The following is a 24,392-nucleotide window of genomic DNA, read 5'->3' as shown; positions in this document are numbered from 1 at the left end:
GTTCAACAATATATTTTATCAACTAAAAGTTGATAATAACATGACTGTTAACTGCTGTGGGAAGCAACACGCAACTGAAGTTTCCAGTGTTGATCCTGTGTCGATGCAAAAGAAACTTCTCAAATCTTAAAACTTTGCTCTGACATTGTTTTTTTTGATTTGTGACGTATTTTTGTGTCTGGCTTGATAGGGCTGCATTTTGGTACTCCTGCAGCCTCTTCACCTTTGCGACTCCTTCCTGGTATGGGGATCGAGGGGCCGTAAGGGTGGACATTCTCTGCTGGCACATATTAGCCGCGAGTCGGTGCCAAACCTCACTGGTTGCTACTGGGTGGATATCTTCATCATTTTGAAAGAAAAGTTTGAGGCAAAAGGAAAGGCCATTGCAGCTTGAGAAAGGATGTCATCTGTGATGGATGAAGAAGCAATGTTTAAAAGTTCTACAGTGTGGATTGTTATTCTTCAAAAAAGATGAGGTGCTTGAAGGGCCAGCCAGAGGGGACACCTGCCACCTATCTTATTCCTGAGGCTGACACCCCCTGTGGTGAGCTTGGCAGTCACCCCTTGACTCTGCTCGATGTTTGGGTGCCAGGTATGCCTTGGTTTAGTTTGTTACTGTGGGAGAGGAAAGAAATACCTTTTTCCCCCATTTTTACAGAAAATTCAACATCAAGTCGTTCCAGAAATATTGATTTTTCCTTTCGAGATGGATTATATACGACTGTCATTTAAACTTGTAAACTATTTACAAAATGCAATTCTGACCTACAATAGGTAACATTGTTGTTTTGGATATTTAAATGATACGGACAGTTGTGATGGGCGACATGAATCTCTCGTTGGAATGGGGGGAAACAAAACCTCTTCATTATCATTAACAAAGGGAAAAACATCACCATTAGGAAAAGCAGAAAGAAATAATAGAAGGGATGGATTGGCGAGATAAAAGGGAGGTAACCAGATTAAGAGCCATGATTGATATTTGTAAACTTCACCCGGGTGAATGTTTGAGAAGGTTTGTTTTAGAAAGGGCAATAATAAGATGTGAGAGGGATGATAAAGGAGGACTAAGGAAAGAAGAGATTACATTAAGGTACAACAACAAAAAGGTAATTATAGGAGAGGAGAATGAGATTAGCCATATAATGAAGGATTTGTGATGTGGAAAGACGAGCATTATTGCACAAGCACAGTATACGAGATTCCTGTATAATATTAATGAGTGAAAAGTTTTTATACCGATTCTGACAAAATGGAATTTCCAAGCCTCTTTTCCTGAACGTTGAAGCAGTTTCCATACTTTGCTCAGAGGTAATGTTATAGTTATCAAAATGTAAAGGATACTGTGGGTAAGAGACAATGACATGACGATTGTGAAATCGTCAGGGATACTCTTTGCCCGGACTGTGATGGCAATACCATTGTGGTGTAAAACTGTTCCACGTTCCATTGATGAGAGATGGTGATGACACTAATATTGTGAAAATCTCCAGAAACTGTGTGTGAAAGATGATGGGGAGTGCCATCTAATTATGGATCTGTCTCAGACATTGTGAGCGAAAATACCAGGCTTTGTTTGTGACTGTATAGCCCAATGTTGGCCCGGCACATCATATTGAGTAATGTTGTGAGCGTACAATTTGCTTTTGCTCCAACGTGAATGGATTTGATGATAGTTCAATCTCCTAATGATCTGATTGAGAGCCACACATTGGCTTTCTGGATATTGGAAGTTGAATACTTCGCTTGTATTTGAATAACATCTCGAATAACGGGTTCATCTCGCGTTTGTAATGATCGACTGTTGCTCTTGTGATTGGTATCCTTTGCACTCATGGATTTTAGTATCGACGCAAAAACCTGGAACATTGCCCTTTTTGGACAACGCAGGCATTAATTTTATATTTTGCATCCACTGTGTTCAAGAGCACAACTTTGACAGTTAAGTTATTGCTATCTTCAGTTCTCATGAAAAAAGCAAAAACAAAATCCACTTACACAATTTTTACCCAATTGTTCGTTGAATCATAATTGCAAAAGTACTGCGTGTGAATTGGTGTATTTGGCTAGAGATTTCATTTTGCAGGAGATAATTGTGCATAAAAAAAACAGCAAATGGAATTCAATAAGTATAGTAATAATGGGTAACTCGCTGGGGGTGGCACAGTGGACCGCATGGGAAATCCGTTAAAGTGATCGTATTTGTATTTAAATAACATCTCGATTGAGTGGTAAGCAAAATGGATGTGCTGGGTAATATACATTTAAGGTGTGCTTGTTTAATTTACTGGCAGTGTAAGATACGATATATTTTGTTAAACAATGGAATATTCTGCAAGGATTATGAATATATGATAATACTGTTGTGCAAATGACTCCTAGTGGTTAAAGATGCCTATTGCCTAATTTAGTGTAGTTATTTCCTTAACTTGAATGTCTTGTGAAAGTGTAAAGTAATTAATTGTGATATTAGATATGCATCACTTATGCAATAGTTAGATGATGTCTACCCACCCTTATGTCTGCTTCTAAAACTAGTGGGCTCGTTGGTCCATTGGACCAAATTTTTGTCTTCACAGCCTTGTTACATACCTGCCTGCTGTACTGATCGAGCATTAGTTTGCCTTTCACAAAGGCCAGATGTGCTTGGGAACAGCGCATGGATTATATGTTCATTATTATTATTACCAGATTATACTACTATTATGATTGTTAATATTATTACTATTAGTTTATATATGCTTTGTTACAATGTTATCATTCCTTTTGTTATTTCTTTTGGAATTAGAATACCATGCCGTGGAAGGACGTATTAAGCCGCGTTGACACGTAAATATGGCATGTGTTTAAAACAAGGGAATCCTTCCGGATTATTCGTAGTTAATTAGCCTAATCAACTCAGGAGATCATGACGATCATTTTGATGTATCACACTCTGCATCAGAAAGCGCCATTATAACTTCACAAAAAAAACGTGACGCGCGCGCGCACACACACACACACACACACACACACACACACACACACACACACACACACACACACACACACACACACACACACACACACACACACACACACACACACACACACACACACACACACACACACACACACACACACACACACACACACACACACACACACACACACACACACACACACACACACGCACGCACGCACGCACGCACGCACGCACGCACGCACACACACACACACACACACACACACACACACACACACACACACACTAGTCCGTGTATTATAGTAAGAATAGATGGCAGCGAATCATGGCTTTGTTGAAATTTCTGTTTCTTTTCCTGTAAAAATCATAAGATGGAATTTGACATCAAAATATCCTCTGTAAATCACAACCCAAACCACCGATTAACGTGTCAGTGAAATTCAACTCTCATGTCGAAAACTTACATTGTAAAAGAAAACTTACATTGTAAAAGAAAACTTACATTGTAAAAGAAAACTTACATTGTATAGAATTCTGAAGAACTTAAAATTCCTAACCCGGCTCTCCCAGGGGATGCATGGTAACCACCTGGCTTTCCTAAGGGAGGCACGGTAACCACCTGGCTCTCATAGGGGATGTATGGTAACTGCCTGGCTCTCTTAGGGGATGCACGGTAACCACCTGGCTCTCCTAGGGGATGCACGGTAACTGCCTGGCTCTCCCAGGGGATGCATGGTAACAACCTCCCTCTCCTAGGGAATGCACGGTAACTGCCTGGCTCTCCTAGGGGATGCATGGTAACCATCTTGCTCTCCTAGGTAAGCATTGTAACCACCTGGTGCTCTGAGGGGATGCACGGTAACCGCCTGGCTCTCAAAGGGGTTGCATGGTAAACATCTGGCTCTCTGAGGGAATGCACAATAACCCCAGGCTCTCCGAGAGGATGCACGGTAGCCACCTGCCTCTCTTACGGGATGCATGACAACCACCTGGCTCTCCTAGGGGATGAATGGTAACCACCTGGCTCTCCTAGGGGATGCATGATAACCACCCCGCTCTCATAGGGAATGCACTGTAACCACCTGGATTTCCTAGGGGAGGCGCGGTAACCACCTGGCTTTCCTAGGGGACGCACAGTAACCGCCTGGCTCTCATAGGGATGTATGGTAACTGCCTGGCTCTCTTAGGGGATGCACGGTAACCACCTGGCTCTCCTAGGGGATGCACGGTAACTGCCTGGCTCTCCCAGGGGATGCATGGTAACAACCTCCCTCTCCTAGGGAATGCATGGTAACTGCCTGGCTCTCCTAGGGGATGCATGGTAACCATCTTGCTCTCCTAGGTAAGCATTGTAACCACCTGGTGCTCTGAGGGGATGCACGGTAACCGCCTGGCTCTCCAAGGGGTTGCATGGTAAACATCTGGCTCTCTGAGGGAATGCACAATAACCCCAGGCTCTCCGAGAGGATGCACGGTAGCCACCTGCCTCTCTTACGGGATGCATGACAACCACCTGGCTCTCCTAGGGGATGAATGGTAACCACCTGGCTCTCCTAGGGGATGCATGATAACCACCCCGCTCTCATAGGGGATGAATGGTAACCGCATGGCCGTCCGAGGTAATGCACAGTAACCACCTGGCTCTCAGAGGGAATGCATGATAACCACCCCGCTCTCATAGGGAATGCACTGTAACCACCTGGCTTTCCTAAGGGAGGCACGGTAACCACCTGGCTCTCCTAGGGGATGCACGATAACCACCTGGCTCTCCTAGGGGATACACGGTAACCGCCTGGCTCTCCTAGGGGATGTACGGTAACTGCCTGGCTCTCCCAGGGGATGCACGGTAACCAACTGGCTTTCCTTGGGGATGCACGGTAACCACCTGGCATTTCTCGGGGATGCATGGTAACCACCTGGCTCTCCTAGGGGATGAATGTTAACCGCATGGCCGTCCGAGGTAATGCACAGTAACCACCTGGCTCTCAGAGGGAATGCATGGTGACCACCTCTCTCCTATGGGATGCACGCAGTGCCGGATTTAGACATAAGCTAAACAAGCTACAGATTTGGGCCTCAAAAAAATATGAGAAGGCGTGTAAAAATGTGTGAATGAGGTCTAAAGAACAGCAACCTTGGTGTGGGAAACCATCATGACGAAAAATAACCATGAAGCCACCAAATCGCCAAATAATGGCAACTACCTTGGCCTGTTAGAATTAACTGCTAAGTTTGATCCATTTCTTTCGAACCACATACAACAATATGGAAACAGAGGATCTGGGTCTCCTTCATATCTGTCTAAGACAATATGTGATGAACTTATTCAGCTCATGGCTAATAGAGGAAGACAATCAATTTTGGATGATTTGAGATATAATTAAAAGGCATACATGTTTTCAATTTTTGTGAGACCTTCTGGTGTAATTTTTTAACAAGGGGCCTCCAAGCTTTATGCAGCTCGAGGCTCACCAAGTCAAAATCCGGCACTGGATGCACGTCTTTGACAACACTTGCAAATATGAAGCCTGCACCTTCATTGAGGAGAACAGTCTATACCAGATTCGGTGAGCGACCATGTTTGGTTTTCTGGAGTTTAAGAAATACAATGTATATCTTACAAGTTCATCATGTAAAACTGCAATGGAACACAAGATGTGAGTAGTGAGAGGATAAGTTTATTGCTGCAGTGCTATGAACACAAACTGATTTGCGTGAACCATCTGCCCGTGTGCTGCGGAGATGTCTGTGATTAAACGGGGCCTGGCTCTGAAACAATGCACGCATCTGTCATGGCTGTTCGCAAACCCACGTGCCAGCTACCCAGTGGACCCTCAGGGAGACGTAAAACAGTGTAACTTAAACTGACATTTGTGGTGCACAAAAGTGTAATTCTGTGGAAATCCAAGTGTTGTTTGGACAATTCAGCAGCAGCTGAGTCACTGTGCTCATGCGCCATTCATTGTTTCCTTCTCTAGTGATCCATGGGACTGCGTCTGATCTGACTGTGTGATCCCATGGGACTGCGTGATCCCATGGGACGGTGTGATCCCATGGGACGGTGTGATCCCATGGGACGGTGTGATCCCATGGGACGGTGTGATCCCATGGGTTTGCACTCTCCTTGCAGCATGTGGTGCCATTAATGGATTTCAAGAATAACCGAGACTACTTAGAGGGCTACGTTGAGTGAAATATGGAAGAACATGGCAGAGATCGATTCCTGCACAGCCGATGCTTAATTTCAACATGACAGGCAATTAGTGCTGTCAATTAGCGCCAGGAATAGGAGCAGGTGAGGTCACAGCTGTGATGTAAGGGTTCATTTTGCTGAAAACGAAAGCACAGGGTATTTTGAGATTGGATAGTATTGCTGTCTTGGCGACCCCACATGCAGCACGCCCCACACCCCACCTGTCGCACGCCCCACACCCTACCTGCAGCATGCCCCACACCCTACCTGTAGCATGCCCCACCTGTATTCTGCTCCCACAGCAACTCCACCGAACATTTCTCATTTCTTGTCGTGGTGATGGTAAAATGATTATATTTGTAATTAAGAATGATTGTTCTGATGAATTGGAGATATTATTAATGGATGACATTGTCCTTTAATTACCGGATCATTATAAAATAAAATAAATTAAAAAAAAAAAAAAAAAAAATATATATATATATATATATATATATATTTCTTACAGACTCCATAATCTTGAAGTATGATGTTTATTCACCGAGCCATAAAATCTTGATGGCGAGCCCTCTGATTGTTTTGCTTGTGCAAATGATTGGCTAAATCTGCAGCAACGTTACAAATGACACGAGCACTTTGTGATTAAAAACGTTCGAACATTTCATCAAATTGGCCACAAAAGGTGCACGAGGGTTCTGGTTCGGGGATATTTATCTTCGTGTTGGTCGCTTTCACCTCATTAAAGGCAACATTTCCAAACCGGACTCGTCATGTTTTAACTTTACACCCGCGTCTTCGTCCCTCTCTCCACCCGCGTCTTCGTCCCTCTCTACACCCGCGTCTTCGTCCCTCTCTCCACCCGCGTCTTTGTCCCTCTCTACACCCGCGTCTTCGTCCCTCTCTACACCCGCGTCTTCATCCCTCTCTCCACCTGCGTCTTCGTCCCTCTCTCCACCCGCGTCTTCGTCCCTCTCTCCACCCGCGTCTTCGTCCCTCTCTCCACCCGCGTCTTCGTCCCTCTCTACACCCGCGTCTTCGTCCCTCTCTACACCCGCGTCTTCGTCCCTCTCTACACCCGCGTCTTCGTCCCTCTCTCCACCTGCGTCTTCATCCCTCTCTCCACCCGCGTCTTCGTCCCTCTCTCCACCCGCGTCTTCGTCCCTCTCTACACCCGCGTCTTCGTCCCTCTCTCCACCCGCGTCTTCTTCCATCTCTCCACCCGCGTCTTCGTCCCTCTCTCCACCCGCGTCTTCGTCCCTCTCTCCACCCGCGTCTTCGTCCCTCTCTCCACCCGCGTCTTCGTCCCTCTCTCCACCCGCGTCTTCGTCCCTCTCTACACCCGCGTCTTCGTCCCTCTCTACACCCGCGTCTTCGTCCCTCTCTCCACCCGCGTCTTCGTCCCTCTCTCCACCCGCGTCTTCGTCCCTCTCTCCACCCGCGTCTTCGTCCCTCTCTCCACCCGCGTCTTCGTCCCTCTCTCCACCCGCGTCTTCGTCCCTCTCTCCACCCGCGTCTTCGTCCCTCTCTCCACCCGCGTCTTCGTCCCTCTCTCCACCCGCGTCTTCGTCCCTCTCTCCACCCGCGTCTTCGTCCCTCTCTCCACCCGCGTCTTCGTCCCTCTCTCCACCCGCGTCTTCGTCCCTCTCTCCACCCGCGTCTTCGTCCCTCTCTCCACCCGCGTCTTCGTCCCTCTCTCCACCCGCGTCTTCGTCCCTCTCTCCACCCGCGTCTTCGTCCCTCTCTCCACCCGCGTCTTCGTCCCTCTCTCCACCCGCGTCTTCGTCCCTCTCTCCACCCGCGTCTTGGTCCCTCTCTCCACCCGCGTCTTCGTCCCTCTCTCCACCCGCGTCTTCGTCCCTCTCTGCACCCGCGTCTTCGCCCCTCTCTACACCCGCGTCTTCGTCCCTCTCTACACCCTTGTCTTCGTCCCTCTCTACACCCTTGTCTTCGTCCCTCTCTACACCCGCGTCTTCGCCCCTCTCTCCACCCGCTTCTTCGCCCCTCTCTCCACCCGCGTCTTCGCCCCTCTCTCCACCCGCGTCTTCGCCCCTCTCTACACCCGCGTCTTCGCCCCTCTCTCCACCCGCTTCTTCGCCCCTCTCTCCACCCGCGTCTTCGCCTCTCTCTCCACCCGCGTCTTCGCCCCTCTCTACATCCGCGTCTTCGTCCCTCTCTACAACCGCGTCTTCGTCCCTCTCTCCACCAGCGTCTTCGTCCCTCTCTCCACCCGCGTCTTCGTCCCTCTCTCCACCCGCGTCTTCGTCCCTCTATCCACCCGCGTCTTCGCCCCTCTCTCCACCCGCGTCTTCGTCCCTCTCTCCACCCGCGTCTTCGTCCCTCTCTCCACCCGCGTCTTCGTCCCTCTCTCCACCCGCGTCTTCGTCCCTCTCTCCACCCGTGTCTTCGTACCTCTATCCACCCGCGTCTTCGTACCTCTCTCCACCCGCGTCTTCGTCCCTCTCTCCACCAGCGTCTTCGTCCCTCTCTCCACCCGCGTCTTCGTCCCTCTCTCCACCCGCGTCTTCGTCCCTCTCTCCACCCGCGTCTTCGTCCCTCTCTACACCCGCGTCTTCGTCCCTCTCTACACCCGTGTCTTCGTCCCTCTCTCCACCCGCGTCTTCGTCCCTCTCTCCACCCGCGTCTTCGTCCCTCTCTCCACCCGCGTCTTCGTCCCTCTCTCCACCCGCGTCTTCGCCCCTCTCTCCACCCGCTTCTTCGCCCCTCTCTCCACCCGCGTCTTCGTCCCTCTCTCCACCCGTGTCTTCGTACCTCTATCCACCCGCGTCTTCGTACCTCTCTCCACCCGCGTCTTCGTCCCTCTCTCCACCAGCGTCTTCGTCCCTCTCTCCACCCGCGTCTTCGTCCCTCTCTCCACCCGCGTCTTCGTCCCTCTCTACACCCGCGTCTTCGTCCCTCTCTACACCCGTGTCTTCGTCCCTCTCTCCACCCGCGTCTTCGTCCCTCTCTCCACCCGCGTCTTCGTCCCTCTCTCCACCCGCGTCTTCGTCCCTCTCTCCACCCGCGTCTTCGTCCCTCTCTCCACCCGCGTCTTCGTCCCTCTCTCCACCCGCGTCTTCGTCCCTCTCTCCACCCGCGTCTTCGTCCCTCTCTCCACCCGCGTCTTCGTCCCTCTCTCCACCCGCGTCTTCGTCCCTCTCTCCACCCGCGTCTTCGTCCCTCTCTCCACCCCCCTCTTCGTCCCTCTCTCCCCCCGCGTCTTCGTCCCTCTCTCCACCCGCGTCTTCGTCCCTCTCTCCACCCGCGTCTTCGTCCCTCTCTCCACCCGCGTCTTCGCCCCTCTCTACACCCGCGTCTTCGTCCCTCTCTACACCCTTGTCTTCGTCCCTCTCTACACCCTTGTCTTCGTCCCTCTCTACACCCGCGTCTTCGCCCCTCTCTCCACCCGCTTCTTCGCCCCTCTCTCCACCCGCGTCTTCGCCCCTCTCTCCACCCGCGTCTTCGCCCCTCTCTACACCCCCGTCTTCCCCCCTCTCTCCTCCCGCTTCTTCGCCTCTCTCTCCACCCGCGTCTTCGCCTCTCACTCCACCCGCGTCCTCGCCCCTCTCTACACACGCGTCTTCGTCCCTCTCTACACCCGCGTGTTCGTCCCTCTCTCCACCAGCGTCTTTGTCCCTCTCTCCACCCGCGTCTTCGTCCCTCTCTCCACCCGAGTCTTCGTCACTCTATCCACCCGCGTCTTCGCCCCTCTCTCCACCCGCGTCTTCGTCCCTCTCTCCACCCGCGTCTTCGTCCCTCTCTCCACCCGCGTCTTCGTCCCTCTCTCCACCCGCGTCTTCGTCCATCTCTCCACCCGCGTCTTCGTACCTCTCTCCACCCGCGTCTTCGTACCTCTCTCCACCGCCGTCTTCGTCCCTCTCTCCACCCGCGTCTTCGTCCCTCTCTCCACCCGCGTCTTCGTCCCTCTCTCCACCCGCGTCTTCGTCCCTCTCTCCACCCGCGTCTTCGTCCCTCTCTCCACCCGCGTCTTCGTCCCTCTCTACACCCGCGTCTTCGTCCCTCTCTACACCCGTGTCTTCGTCCCTCTCTCCACCCGCGTCTTCGTCCCTCTCTCCACCCGCGTCTTCGTCCCTCTCTCCACCCGCGTCTTCGTCCCTCTCTCCACCCGCGTCTTCGCCCCTCTCTCCACCCGCTTCTTCGCCCCTCTCTCCACCCGCGTCTTCGTCCCTCTCTCCACCCGTGTCTTCGTACCTCTATCCACCCGCGTCTTCGTACCTCTCTCCACCCGCGTCTTCGTCCCTCTCTCCACCAGCGTCTTCGTCCCTCTCTCCACCCGCGTCTTCGTCCCTCTCTCCACCCGCGTCTTCGTCCCTCTCTACACCCGCGTCTTCGTCCCTCTCTACACCCGTGTCTTCGTCCCTCTCTCCACCCGCGTCTTCGTCCCTCTCTCCACCCGCGTCTTCGTCCCTCTCTCCACCCGCGTCTTCGTCCCTCTCTCCACCCGCGTCTTCGTCCCTCTCTCCACCCGCGTCTTCGTCCCTCTCTCCACCCGCGTCTTCGTCCCTCTCTACACCCGCGTCTTCGTCCCTCTCTACACCCGTGTCTTCGTCCCTCTCTCCACCCGCGTCTTCGTCCCTCTCTCCACCCGCGTCTTCGTCCCTCTCTCCACCCGCGTCTTCGTCCCTCTCTCCACCCGCGTCTTCGCCCCTCTCTCCACCCGCTTCTTCGCCCCTCTCTCCACCCGCGTCTTCGTCCCTCTCTCCACCCGCGTCTTCGTCCCTCTCTCCACCCGCGTCTTCGTCCCTCTCTCCACCCGTGTCTTCGTACCTCTATCCACCCGCGTCTTCGTACCTCTCTCCACCCGCGTCTTCGTCCCTCTCTCCACCAGCGTCTTCGTCCCTCTCTCCACCCGCGTCTTCGTCCCTCTCTCCACCCGCGTCTTCGTCCCTCTCTACACCCGCGTCTTCGTCCCTCTCTACACCCGTGTCTTCGTCCCTCTCTCCACCCGCGTCTTCGTCCCTCTCTCCACCCGCGTCTTCGTCCCTCTCTCCACCCGCGTCTTCGTCCCTCTCTCCACCCGCGTCTTCGTCCCTCTCTCCACCCGCGTCTTCGTCCCTCTCTACACCCGCGTCTTCGTCCCTCTCTCCACCCGCGTCTTCGTCCCTCTCTCCACCCGCGTCTTCGTCCCTCTCTCCACCCGCGTCTTCGTCCCTCTCTCCACCGCGTCTTCGTCCCTCTCTCCACCCCCGTCTTCGTCCCTCTCTCCACCCGCGTCTTCGTCCCTCTCTCCACCCGCGTCTTCGTCCCTCTCTCCACGCGCGTCTTCGTCCCTCTCTCCACCCGCGTCTTCGTCCCTCTCTCCACCCGCGTCTTCGTCCCTCTCTCCACCCGCGTCTTCGTCCCTCTCTCCACCCGCGTCTTCGTCCCTCTCTCCACCCGCGTCTTCGTCCCTCTCTCCACCCGGGTCTTCGTCCCTCTCTACACCCGCGTCTTCGTCCCTCTCTCTCCACCCGCGTCTTCGTCCCTCTCTCCACCCGCGTCTTCGCCCCTCTCTACACCCGCGTCTTCGTCCCTCTCTACACCCTTGTCTTCGTCCCTCTCTACACCCTTGTCTTCGTCCCTCTCTACACCCGCGTCTTCGCCCCTCTCTCCACCCGCTTCTTCGCCCCTCTCTCCACCCGCGTCTTCGCCCCTCTCTCCACCCGCGTCTTCGCCCCTCTCTACACCCGCGTCTTCGCCCCTCTCTCCACCCGCTTCTTCGCCCCTCTCTCCACCCGCGTCTTCACCTCTCTCTCCACCCGCGTCTTCGCCCCTCTCTACACCCGCGTCTTCGTCCCTCTCTACACCCGCGTCTTCGTCCCTCTCTCCACCAGCGTCTTCGTCCCTCTCTCCACCCGCGTCTTCGTCCCTCTCTCCTCCCGGGGCTTCGTCCCTCTATCCACCCTCGTCTTCGCCCCTCTCTCCACCCGCGTCTTCGTCCCTCTCTGCACCCCCGTCTTCGTCCCTCTCTCCACCCACGTCTTCGTCCCTCTCTCCACGCGCGGCTTCGTCCCTCTCTCCACCCGTGTCTTCGTACCTCTATCCACCCGCGTCTTCGTACCTCTCTCCACCCGCGTCTTCGTCCCTCTCTCCACCAGCGTCTTCGTCCCTCTCTCCACGTCTTCGTCCCTCTCTCCACCCGCGTCGTCCCTCTCTCCACCCGCGTTCTCTCCACCCGCGTCTTCGTCCCTCTCTCCACCCGCGTCTTCGTCCCTCTCTACACCCGCGTCTTCGTCCCTCTCTACACCCGTGTCTTCGTCCCTCTCTCCACCCGCGTCTTCGTCCCTCTCTCCACCCGCGTCTTCGTCCCTCTCTCCACCCGCGTCTTCGTCCCTCTCTCCACCCGCGTCTTCGCCCCTCTCTCCACCCGCTTCTTCGCCCCTCTCTCCACCCGCGTCTTCGTCCCTCTCTCCACCCGTGTCTTCGTACCTCTATCCACCCGCGTCTTCGTACCTCTCTCCACCCGCGTCTTCGTCCCTCTCTCCACCAGCGTCTTCGTCCCTCTCTCCACCCGCGTCTTCGTCCCTCTCTCCACCCGCGTCTTCGTCCCTCTCTACACCCGTGTCTTCGTCCCTCTCTTCACCCGTGTCTTCGTCCCTCTCTCCACCCGCCTCTTCGTCCCTCTCTCCACCCGCGTCTTCGTCCCTCTCTCCACCCGCGTCTTCGTCCCTCTCTCCACCCGCGTCTTCGTCCCTCTCTCCACCCGCGTCTTCGCCCCTCTCTCCACCCGCTTCTTCGCCCCTCTCTCCCCCCGCGTCTTCGTCCCTCTCTCCACCCGCGTCTTCGTCCCTCTCTCCACCCGCGTCGTCGTCCCTCTCTCCACCCGTGTCTTCGTACCTCTATCCACCCGCGTCTTCGTACCTCTCTCCACCCGCGTCTTCGTCCCTCTCTCCACCAGCGTCTTCGTCCCTCTCTCCACCCGCGTCTTCGTCCCTCTCTCCACCCGCGTCTTCGTCCCTCTCTACACCCGCGTCTTCGTCCCTCTCTACACCCGTGTCTTCGTCCCTCTCTCCACCCGCGTCTTCGTCCCTCTCTCCACCCGCGTCTTCGTCCCTCTCTCCACCCGCGTCTTCGTCCCTCTCTCCACCCGCGTCTTCGTCCCTCTCTCCACCCGCGTCTTCGTCCCTCTCTACACCCGCGTCTTCGTCCCTCTCTCCACCCGCGTCTTCGTCCCTCTCTCCACCCGCGTCTTCGTCCCTCTCTCCACCCGCGTCTTCGTCCCTCTCTCCACCCGCGTCTTCGTCCCTCTCTCCACCCGCGTCTTCGTCCCTCTCTCCACCCGCGTCTTCGTCCCTCTCTCCACCCGCGTCTTCGTCCCTCTCTCCACCCGCGTCTTCGTCCCTCTCTCCACCCGCGTCTTCGTCCCTCTCTCCACCCGCGTCTTCGTCCCTCTCTCCACCCGCGTCTTCGTCCCTCTCTCCACCCGCGTCTTCGTCCCTCTCTCCACCCGCGTCTTCGTCCCTCTCTCCACCCGCGTCTTCGTCCCTCTCTACACCCGCGTCTTCGTCCCTCTCTCCACCCGCGTCTTCGTCCCTCTCTCCACCCGCGTCTTCGCCCCTCTCTACACCCGCGTCTTCGTCCCTCTCTACACCCTTGTCTTCGTCCCTCTCTACACCCTTGTCTTCGTCCCTCTCTACACCCGCGTCTTCGCCCCTCTCTCCACCCGCTTCTTCGCGCCTCTCTCCACCCGCGTCTTCGCCCCTCTCTACACCCGCGTCTTCGCCCCTCTCTACACCCGCGTCTTCGCCCCTCTCTCCACCCGCTTCTTCGCCCCTCTCACCACCCGCGTCTTCACCTCTCTCTCCACCCGCGTCTTCGCCCCTCTCTACACCCGCGTCTTCGTCCCTCTCTACACCCGCGTCTTCGTCCCTCTCTCCACCAGCGTCTTCGTCCCTCTCTCCACCCGCGTCTTCGTCCCTCTCTCCACCCGCGTCTTCGTCCCTCTATCCACCCGCGTCTTCGCCCCTCTCTCCACCCGCGTCTTCGTCCCTCTCTCCACCCGCGTCTTCGTCCCTCTCTCCACCCGCGTCTTCGTCCCTCTCTCCACCCGCGTCTTCGTCCCTCTCTCCACCCGTGTCTTCGTACCTCTATCCACCCGCGTCTTCGTACCTCTCTCCACCCGCGTCTTCGTCCCTCTCTCCACCAGCGTCTTCGTCCCTCTCTCCACCCGCGTCTTCGTCCCTCTCTCCACCCGCGTCTTCGTCCCTCTCTCCACCCGCGTCTTCGTCCCTCTCTACACCCGCGTCTTCGTCCCTCTCTACACCCGTGTCTTCGTCCCTCTCTCCACCCGCGTCTTCGTCCCTCTCTCCACCCGCGTCTTCGTCCCTCTCTCCACCCGCGTCTTCGTCCCTCTCTCCACCCGCGTCTTCGCCCCTCTCTCCACCCGCTTCTTCGCCCCTCTCTCCACCCGCGTCTTCGTCCCTCTCTCCACCCGTGTCTTCGTACCTCTATCCACCCGCGTCTTCGTACCTCTCTCCACCCGCGTCTTCGTCCCTCTCTCCACCAGCGTCTTCGTCCCTCTCTCCACCCGCGTCTTCGTCCCTCTCTCCACCCGCGTCTTCGTCCCTCTCTACACCCGTGTCTTCGTCCCTCTCTACACCCGTGTCTTCGTCCCTCTCTCCACCCGCGTCTTCGTCCCTCTCTCCACCCGCGTCTTCGTCCCTCTCTCCACCCGCGTCTTCGTCCCTCTCTCCACCCGCGTCTTCGTCCCTCTCTCCACCCGCGTCTTCGTCCCTCTCTCCACCCGCCTCTTCGTCCCTCTCTCCACCCGCGTCTTCGTCCCTCTCTCCACCCGCGTCTTCGTCCCTCTCTCCACCCGCGTCTTCGTCCCTCTCTCCACCCGCGTCTTCGTCCCTCTCTCCACCCGCGTCTTCGTCCCTCTCTCCACCCGCGTCTTCGTCCCTCTCTACACCCGCGTCTTCGTCCCTCTCTCCACCCGCGTCTTCGTCCCTCTCTCCACCCGCGTCTTCGTCCTCTCTACACCCGCGTCTTCGTCCATCTCTACACCCTTGTCTTCGTCCCTCTCTACACCCTTGTCTTCGTCCCTCTCTACAGCCGCGGCTTCGCCCCTCTCACCACCCGCTTCTTCGCCCCTCTCTCCACCCGCGTCTTCGCCCCTCTCTCCACCCGCGTCTTCGTCCCTCTCTCCACCCGCGTCTTCGCCCCTCTCTCCACCCGCTTCTTCGCCCCTCTCTCCACCCGCGTCTTCGCCTCTCTCTCCACCCGCGTCTTCGCCCCTCTCTACACCCGCGTCTTCGTCCCTCTCTACACCCGCGTCTTCGTCCCTCTCTCCACCAGCGTCTTCGTCCCTCTCTCCACCCGCGTCTTCGTCCCTCTCTCCACCCGCGTCTTCGTCCCTCTATCCACCCGCGTCTTCGCCCCTCTCTCCACCCGCGTCTTCGTCCCTCTCTCCACCCGCGTCTTCGTCCCTCTCTCCACCCGCGTCTTCGTCCCTCTCTCCACCCGCGTCTTCGTCCCTCTCTCCACCCGTGTCTTCGTACCTCTATCCACCCGCGTCTTCGTACCTCTCTCCACCCGCGTCTTCGTCCCTCTCTCCACCAGCGTCTTCGTCCCTCTCTCCACCCGCGTCTTCGTCCCTCTCTCCACCCGCGTCTTCGTCCCTCTCTCCACCCGCGTCTTCGTTCCTCTCTACACCCGCGTCTTCGTCCCTCTCTACACCCGTGTCTTCGTCCGTCTGTGCGCCCGCGTCTTCGTCCCTCTCGGCGGCCGCGTCTTCGACCGTGTCTCCACCCGCGTCTTCGTCCCTCCCTCCACCCGCGTCTTCGCCCTCTCTCCACCCGCTTCTTCGCCCCTCTCTCCACCCGCGTCTTCGTCCCTCTCTCCACCCGTGTCTTCGTACCTCTATCCACCCGCGTCTTCGTACCTCTCTCCACCCGCGTCTTCGTCCCTCTCTCCACCAGCGTCTTCGTCCCTCTCTCCACCCGCGTCTTCGTCCCTCTCTCCACCCGCGTCTTCGTCCCTCTCTACACCCGCGTCTTCGTCCCTCTCTACACCCGTGTCTTCGTCCCTCTCTCCACCCGCGTCTTCGTCCCTCTCTCCACCCGCGTCTTCGTCCCTCTCTCCACCCGCGTCTTCGTCCCTCTCTCCACCCGCGTCTTCGTCCCTCTCTCCACCCGCGTCTTCGTCCCTCTCTCCACCCGCGTCTTCGTCCCTCTCTACACCCGCGTCTTCGTCCCTCTCTACACCCGTGTCTTCGTCCCTCTCTCCACCCGCGTCTTCGTCCCTCTCTCCACCCGCGTCTTCGTCCCTCTCTCCACCCGCGTCTTCGTCCCTCTCTCCACCCGCGTCTTCGCCCCTCTCTCCACCCGCTTCTTCGCCCCTCTCTCCACCCGCGTCTTCGTCCCTCTCTCCACCCGCGTCTTCGTCCCTCTCTCCACCCGCGTCTTCGTCCCTCTCTCCACCCGCGTCTTCGTCCCTCTCTACACCCGCGTCTTCGTCCCTCTCTACACCCGTGTCTTCGTCCCTCTCTCCACCAGCGTCTTCGTCCCTCTCTCCACCCGCGTCTTCGTCCCTCTCTCCACCCGCGTCTTCGCCCCTCTCTACACCCGCGTCTTCGCCCCTCTCTCCACCCGCTTCTTCGCCCCTCTCTCCACCCGCGTCTTCGCCTCTCTCTCCACCCACGTCTTCGCCCCTCTCTACACCCGCGTCTTCGTCCCTCTCTACACCCGCGTCTTCGTCCCTCTCTCCACCAGCGTCTTCGTCCCTCTCTCCACCCGCGTCTTCGTCCCTCTCTCCACCCGCGTCTTCGTCCCTCTATCCACCCGCGTCTTCGCCCCTCTCTCCACCCGCGTCTTCGTCCCTCTCTCCACCCGCGTCTTCGTCCCTCTCTCCACCCGCGTCTTCGTCCCTCTCTCCACCCGCGTCTTCGTCCCTCTCTCCACCCGTGTCTTCGTACCTCTATCCACCCGCGTCTTCGTACCTCTCTCCACCCGCGTCTTCGTCCCTCTCTCCACCAGCGTCTTCGTCCCTCTCTCCACCCGCGTCTTCGTCCCTCTCTCCACCCGCGTCTTCGTCCCTCTCTACACCCGCGTCTTCGTCCCTCTCTACACCCGCGTCTTCGTCCCTCTCTCCACCCGCGTCTTCGTCCCTCTCTCCACCCGCGTCTTCGTCCCTCTCTCCACCCGCGTCTTCGTCCCTCTCTCCACCCGCGTCTTCGCCCTCTCTCCACCCGCTTCTTCGCCCCTCTCTCCACCCGCGTCTTCGCCTCTCTCTCCACCCACGTCTTCGCCCCTCTCTACACCCGCGTCTTCGTCCCTCTCTACACCCGCGTCTTCGTTCCTCTCTCCTCCAGCGTCTTCGTCCCTCTCTCCACCCGCGTCTTCGTCCCTCTCTCCACCCGCGTCTTCGTCCCTCTATCCACCCGCGTCTTCGCCCCTCTCTCCACCCGCGTCTTCGTCCCTCTCTCCACCCGCGTCTTCGTGCCTCTCTCCACCCGCGTCTTCGTCCCTCTCTCCACCCGCGTCTTCGTCCCTCTCTCCACCCGTGTCTTCGTACCTCTATCCACCCGCGTCTTCGTACCTCTCTCCACCCGCGTCTTCGTCCCTCTCTCCACCAGCGTCTTCGTCCCTCTCTCCACCCGCGTCTTCGTCCCTCTCTCCACCCGCGTCTTCGTCCCTCTCTACACCCGCGTCTTCGTCCCTCTCTACACCCGTGTCTTCGTCCCTCTCTCCACCCGCGTCTTCGTCCCTCTCTCCACCCGCGTCTTCGTCCCTCTCTCCACCCGCGTCTTCGTCCCTCTCTCCACCCGCGTCTTCGTCCCTCTCTCCACCCGCGTCTTCGTCCCTCTCTACACCCGCGTCTTCGTCCCTCTCTACACCCGCGTCTTCGTCCCTCTCTACACCCGCGTCTTCGTCCCTCTCTCCACCCGCGTCTTCGCCCCTCTCTACACCCGCGTCTTCGTCCCTCTCTACACCCGCGTCTTCGTCCCTCTCTCCACCAGCGTCTTCGTCCCTCTCTCCACCCGCGTCTTCGTCCCTCTCTCCACCCGCGTCTTCGTCCCTCTATCCACCCGCGTCTTCGCCCCTCTCTCCACCCGCGTCTTCGTCCCTCTCTCCACCCGCGTCTTCGTCCCTCTCTCCACCCGCGTCTTCGTCCCTCTCTCCACCCGCGTCTTCGTCCCTCTCTCCACCCGCGTCTTCGTACCTCTATCCACCCGCGTCTTCGTACCTCTCTCCACCCGCGTCTTCGTCCCTCTCTCCACCAGCGTCTTCGTCCCTCTCTCCGCCCGCGTCTTCGTCCCTCTCTCCGCCCGCGTCTTCGTCCCTCTCTCCACCCGCGTCTTCGTCCCTCTCTCCACCCGTGTCTTCGTCCCTCTCTCCACCCGCGTCTTCGTGCCTCTCTCCACCCGCGTCTTCGTCCCTCTCTCCACCTGCGTCTTCGTCCCTCTCTCCACCCGCGTCTTCGTCCCTCTCTCCACCCGCGTCTTCGTCCCTCTCTCCACCCGCGTCTTCGTCCCTCTCTACACCCGCGTCTTCGTCCCTCTCTACACCGTGTCTTCGTCCCTCTCTCCACCCGCGTCTTCGTCCCTCTCTCCACCCGCGTCTTCGTCCCTCTCTCCACCCGCGTCTTCGTCCCTCTCTCCACCCGCGTCTTCGCCCCTCTCTCCACCCGCTTCTTCGCCCCTCTCTCCACCCGCGTCTTCGCCTCTCTCTCCACCCGCGTCTTCGCCCCTCTCTACACCCGCGTCTTCGTCCCTCTCTACACCCGCGTCTTCGTCCCTCTCTCCACCAGCGTCTTCGTCCCTCTCTCCACCCGCGTCTTCGTCCCTCTCTCCACCCGCGTCTTCGTCCCTCTATCCACCCGCGTCTTCGTCCCTCTCTCCACCCGCGTCTTCGTCCCTCTCTCCACCCGCGTCTTCGTCCCTCTCTCCACCCGCGTCTTCGTCCCTCTCTCCACCCGCGTCTTCGTCCCTCTCTCCACCCGCGTCTTCGTCCCTCTCTCCACCCGCGTCTTCGTCCAATATTCCGTGTTAAATTGTACCTTGTTGTACTTACTGTATTTATTTGTCGAACTTGTTTTTGTGTTGTTCAAGGCCTACTTCAGTCCCTCCTCGGACAGCAACTGGGAAAATTATGTGTCCCTGTTCCTTCTGTCGCCGAGTGTCCTCGTTTGGCTTCCTTCTTCCAAAATATTGGATGTTCCACCTCCTCAACATTATCCTCATAACATTTCTCCTCCACACTTCAGAGGAATAAAAACAAACACAAAACGATGTTTTTCCTCGACGACGATCTCATTCGACTTGAATTTCCTGATTCCTGAACCTGATGTTCTCCATTTCTTTTTTCTTCCTTTTCTCAGGACAGTAAGCTCGCCTTTTACGCGCATCCTGTTTGCAGTGCGCGTCTGTCATTTACACACCACTTCTTAATTTACGTTCACGAGCGCTTGGAATTACACGATTCGAGTGCGCGAGTGAAGCTGCGATTTAATTTTCGCTCCGAGAAGCATGAAAACGTGTTCGTTATGACGGCTGATGTGGGCGAGATAAATTGCCTCCCTCTCCCTCGTTTTCCTGCCTTCCTTTTCTCCAGTTAGTTTCTGGGAACCCTCCATCTTGGCTTCGTGCAGCGAAAGATTGCTTCACGCTACTGTTGGGAGGTGACGCTGAAGGTGATTGTACATTGGAACCGTTCATGGGTTACCATTCAGATAATCCCAGGGATATGAAGGGAAATGTTAAAAAATGTTTACCTGTCTATTGGTATTTTAATGCCAAGGGCTGCAAAACAGGTAAAATGTTTTGTGAATATTTTATCTCCCAGCTTCCTAGTGTATGTTGTTATGTAGCAATTTATACAATGGTCAACTTTTCATATAGAATCTGGAAACTTGTGTTTTTTTCACTTCCTAAGATCATATAGGACTACAAATCAGCAGTTTCCAATTTTTCCAAACATTGCTAATGACAAAAATCCAAGATGGCAGCCAGCGAGTGACGAAAATGGATAAAAATTTTGATGACAAATTTCGTTTCGTATTTTCAGACAGTGTATGCAGTAGAAGATCTATAATAGACATCATAATCATAATCCCTAACACTCATCATAATCATAATCCCAAACACTCATCAATATGACCACTCTGATATTTAGACAATATACTTGTAGTGTCTTTCACATAAAAATGATCAATTATGCGTTTTTTCTCTATTTGCAGATAAGTCATGGCACAGAGCGAAGAACCCCCGGAGAAAACAGCGCGCACGCAGAAATGAACTATAAACTATGCATAAAGTGTCAGAGCTCCAAACAAGAGCAATTGAAAGAACCACCACAATCTGAGGAACATTCAACGTACGACAAATTATTGACAGCGGTTCGTTTGAGAGTGAGTTTTGGGAACAGCAAGTTCATTACGCTCAGTGAAAAAAAAATCAGGGACTTGACAGCAGGTGATCTTAGTGACAAGCATGTTGTGTGGCACAGAACATGCTACACGGCAAACACCAATAAAGAACATATAAAACGTGATGAAAAGCGATATAAACGACCCTGTGCAACATCCGATGTTAGTCTTCTTCAACGAACCATAGGGAGACCAGCTACCTCATCGCACCATGGAGAACCTGAAGAACTGTCAGTATCAGGAAGGCACACTCGTTCAAAATCCATGAACTACGATAAAAGTAAGTGCTTTTTCTGCCAAGGCAAGGTTCAAGATGTTTTGCACGAATGTCGGTCAGGAAATATTGGAACTCTGATACATGATATAGTGCAACATGATATAGTTGCATGATATAGTGCAACTCCAACAACCCAGAGTGGAAAGTGAACTATGCTAATGTCATATCTGACAATGATGCACTGTCACAGGACATTGTGTGTCACAAGCAGTGTATAACTGAACTGGGGCAACTTCTGAAGCGTGAGCTTGAGTGTGCTGGAGACAGTCTACCCTCCTCAAATACCCCTACCGGTGGCAATACCGATGATAGTGAAACAACTGTTCACTATATAGCAGCCGAAATCGAGTTATTTGCTGAAATACAGGAGCGTATCGAACAAGGTGAAATCATACCCATCGATGAAGCAGAAAAGGACTATGTATCGAAGATGAAACAACACGAAATTTAATATTGGTCAAGATTTTCAAATGCCCATACAGCACGGAGATGGTTGCGACAGAAAATCGAGAAGAATGTCAAACTCGTTGAGTTCACACTATTGCCAAATAAGCCTACGCTGATACATTCCAAAGCCAAACAAAACGCAGCAGTCGGAGAAGCAGTACACAGACCTGACCCACATGATGACATTAAGAAGATCCTCGAAGCTTCCATGGTGCTACGTAAATCGATTGAGCAGGTCAAAAAGGACCCATGGGTTTTCAATGGAACGCTGGAAAACTCAGCAGAAGATGTAGTTCCACATGAACGACATAGCATGATTCGATGCAATCTTGAAGGGTATGTACACAGTAAAAACTGATGCCAGAACACATCATTTGAATCAGTCAGCAACGGTCATCTCTCAGCAAATACTGCAAGCACATAAATCAAATAGTCAAAGGTGTGGAGAAGCTACTTCCGACTCAAGGATGTATCACTGAGCATATATTGCACGCACACCTACAAGCCAACATATGGTTGCAAGACTTAGTAGTTGTACCAATTCTACTGGATCCTGTTACTCTGGGATGGTGACAACTGGAGAACGGCCACTATGTCCCAGTTGTCTCAAAAGTTCCAGCAGCACCGGAGGCTGTGGTGGAACTTGTGAAGTGTTCTTGTGTCGCCAGTAAGTGCAGTGGACGGTGCTCTTGTAAGGCACATAATCTAGCCTGTACAGAGTTCTGCAAGTGTGAAGGAGCTGAGGACACATGCAACAATGTCGCAATTGATGAGAATTCAAGCGATGACGAGGAAAATGAGGACTTGGATGACTAAATAATTATATATGCCGAAGCATCTTTGTGTTTTGTATTTGCACATCCATTCAAATTGTATGTTCTCAGCACTACAGAACGTCCTTTTTGTGCATATTTGGCTGTCATCTTTTGGGGGGTTCATAAATAATGCCTAACTGGGTTAAATTTAGCTGAACAGATATTTTTTATTATCTCTGAATGTGCTATAATGGGTAAAATATGGCGATTTCTCAAATTTTGGATTTTGGTGACTGCTTATGAATAAAAAAAAATTGGAAACAGCTGTTTTTGTGTTCACTGTAAACATAGGAAGTGAAAAATTACAAGTTTCCAGATTCTATACGAAAAGTTGACCAAATTACACCATGACATACACTATCCCACCGAGTTGAAGGAATATCGTGAGAAGAATGAGTTTTATAATTCTCATCCTCCTCAATGATGCCCCAACTCATCCAACATCCATCCAGGACCTTAACGAGAACATGAAGGTTGTGTTTCTTCCACCCAACCACGACATCTCTAATATTCAACCCATGGACCAGGCAGTGATTGCTGCATTCAAGGTGTATTATCTCCGAATAACATTTACATACCTGGTGAAATCACCTGATAGTCACATGACTGTAAAGGAACTCTGGAAGGCATTTACAATAAGGGATGCTCTATGTAATGTTGAGGAGTCTTGGAAGGAAGTCACCCCTTCCTGCATGAATGGTGTATGGGGGAAACTTTGCCCTCAATTTGGTCACCGCTTCAAGGGTTTCAGCGTGAATAATGATTTGTCGAAAGCACGACGTAACATCGTCAAAATGGCCAAGACTGTCGGCTTTGATGGGGGTGGAGGAGGGTGATGTAGAGGAGCTCTCAAATGGGAACCTTCTAAGGGTGGAGAAGGAACGTCAGGTGGAGGAGTCTGAGGCAGAAAGTGAAGAGATTGAGCCACTGAGTACTCTCACTAGCACGAGGATCGTGGAGGCTTTCCGCCTCATTGATGTGGGTCTTGCCATCTTCCATGAAGATGACCCCAACACAGTAATGTTATGATTCAGCCGCTGATGGCTGTGGCAGCCATTTTCCACTGCCATCAAAAATTTGAGATGGCCCAATATCCAAATCTGTTCCTAATATGATAGGCTACTAGTGTGCCAAATTTGGTGCTTTCCTCACAAAATGCAATTGTTATGCTATATTTAGCTAAGTTGCCGCACTACAACAACAACAACAACAACAACAACAACAACAACAACAACAACAACAACAACGTCACCATCCCTCACTCGACCCAGTCACCATTGCCCACGCGTTTTTGGCTGAGGGCATGGGCGGAGCCTCCGTCACTTCGGATCGAGGCTCCGCTCCAAGGAAGGGCATGGACCGCTTCCTCCAGCCAATGAGTGAAGGGCGAGGACCACACGCACACCCCAGCCAATCGGGAGGCTGACCACGAGTCGTCCGACAACCCCTCGTCCAATCAGAAGGCGAGTGGCAAGGAAAGAAACCCCTCCCACCTCAAGAGAGAAAAAGAGACGAGAGGACGACAGACAGGAGTCTTGGTGGCGATTGCGGCACGGTATGTGGTCGTGGTTGAGCGGTCAGCAGTCTTGGTGCCGATTGCGGCACGGTCTGTGGTCGTGGTTGAGCGGTCTGCGGTCTTGGTGGCAATTGCGGCGCGGTCTGTGGTCGTGGTTGAGCAGTCTGCAGTCTTGGTGGCGATTACGACACGGTCTGTGGTTGTGGTTGAGCGGTCTGCAGTATTGGTGCTGACAACGCCAAGGTCGTGAGTTCTAGACCCACCGTGGTTGTTCAGGTCGGTGTGACCGCACAAGGCGGGACAGGTACCCCTGCCCGGCTCTACCGACTAAAGACCCACGGGGTCCAGTTTCTTGTGTGCGCGTGTGTGTGTGTGTGTGTGTGTGTGTGTGTGTGTGTGTGTGTGTGTGTGTGTGTGTGTGTGTGTCCGTGGGCCCCGTCTGTAAGTGGAATCGTTAAGTGCCTTGTTCATTGTACATTACATTTCTTTATTCGTGATAACTCTGCTCTGTGTCTCCCTTCCCGATTATTATTTGTAATAAACCCCTGTTAAATGTTCCAGTTCATTGTTCGTGTTTTCTTTCATTGGCCGAGCAAGGTGCGTATTGAGAAATAGTAAGGCTGTTCGGGCCGGTAAATTGTCATTTGGACCAACGGATCTTGGTAATCCCCACTCGGTTTACACCCGGATCGGGCTCGGTAAACGGTTCGTTCTGCCCGAGGTCCGTCGTGGGTGTGGTTTTCCCCGGTAGTTGGACGACGTGGGTATTTAGGTATATTGAAATTAGGCAATTAACCCTACCCCACGCCACGCCG

The 24,392-nt window shown here is 54.6% G+C and overlaps 1 long non-coding RNA gene across 1 annotated transcript in view; it reads left to right on the top strand.

Annotated features, from left to right (window-relative positions):
• Positions 1-22,320, top strand: part of LOC147016212 (uncharacterized) — a 23,509-nt gene extending 1,189 nt beyond the window's left edge. Inside the window, exons 2-3 of the long non-coding RNA XR_015050158.1 lie at positions 19,709-19,787; positions 20,334-22,320. This is a non-coding gene — a long non-coding RNA (uncharacterized LOC147016212). The remainder of the gene's footprint in view (positions 1-19,708; positions 19,788-20,333) is intronic.
• The last annotated feature ends 2,072 nt before the right edge of the window (positions 22,321-24,392 follow it).

The sequence above is a fragment of the Eptatretus burgeri genome, chromosome 12 (genome assembly GCF_056783735.1).
Source record: "Eptatretus burgeri isolate ZD-2024b chromosome 12, Ebu_testis_v1, whole genome shotgun sequence".
Taxonomy (NCBI): domain Eukaryota; kingdom Metazoa; phylum Chordata; class Myxini; order Myxiniformes; family Myxinidae; genus Eptatretus; species Eptatretus burgeri.
The sequence above is the reverse complement of the archived record's forward strand: the minus strand, read 5'-3'. Positions and strand labels throughout refer to the sequence as shown.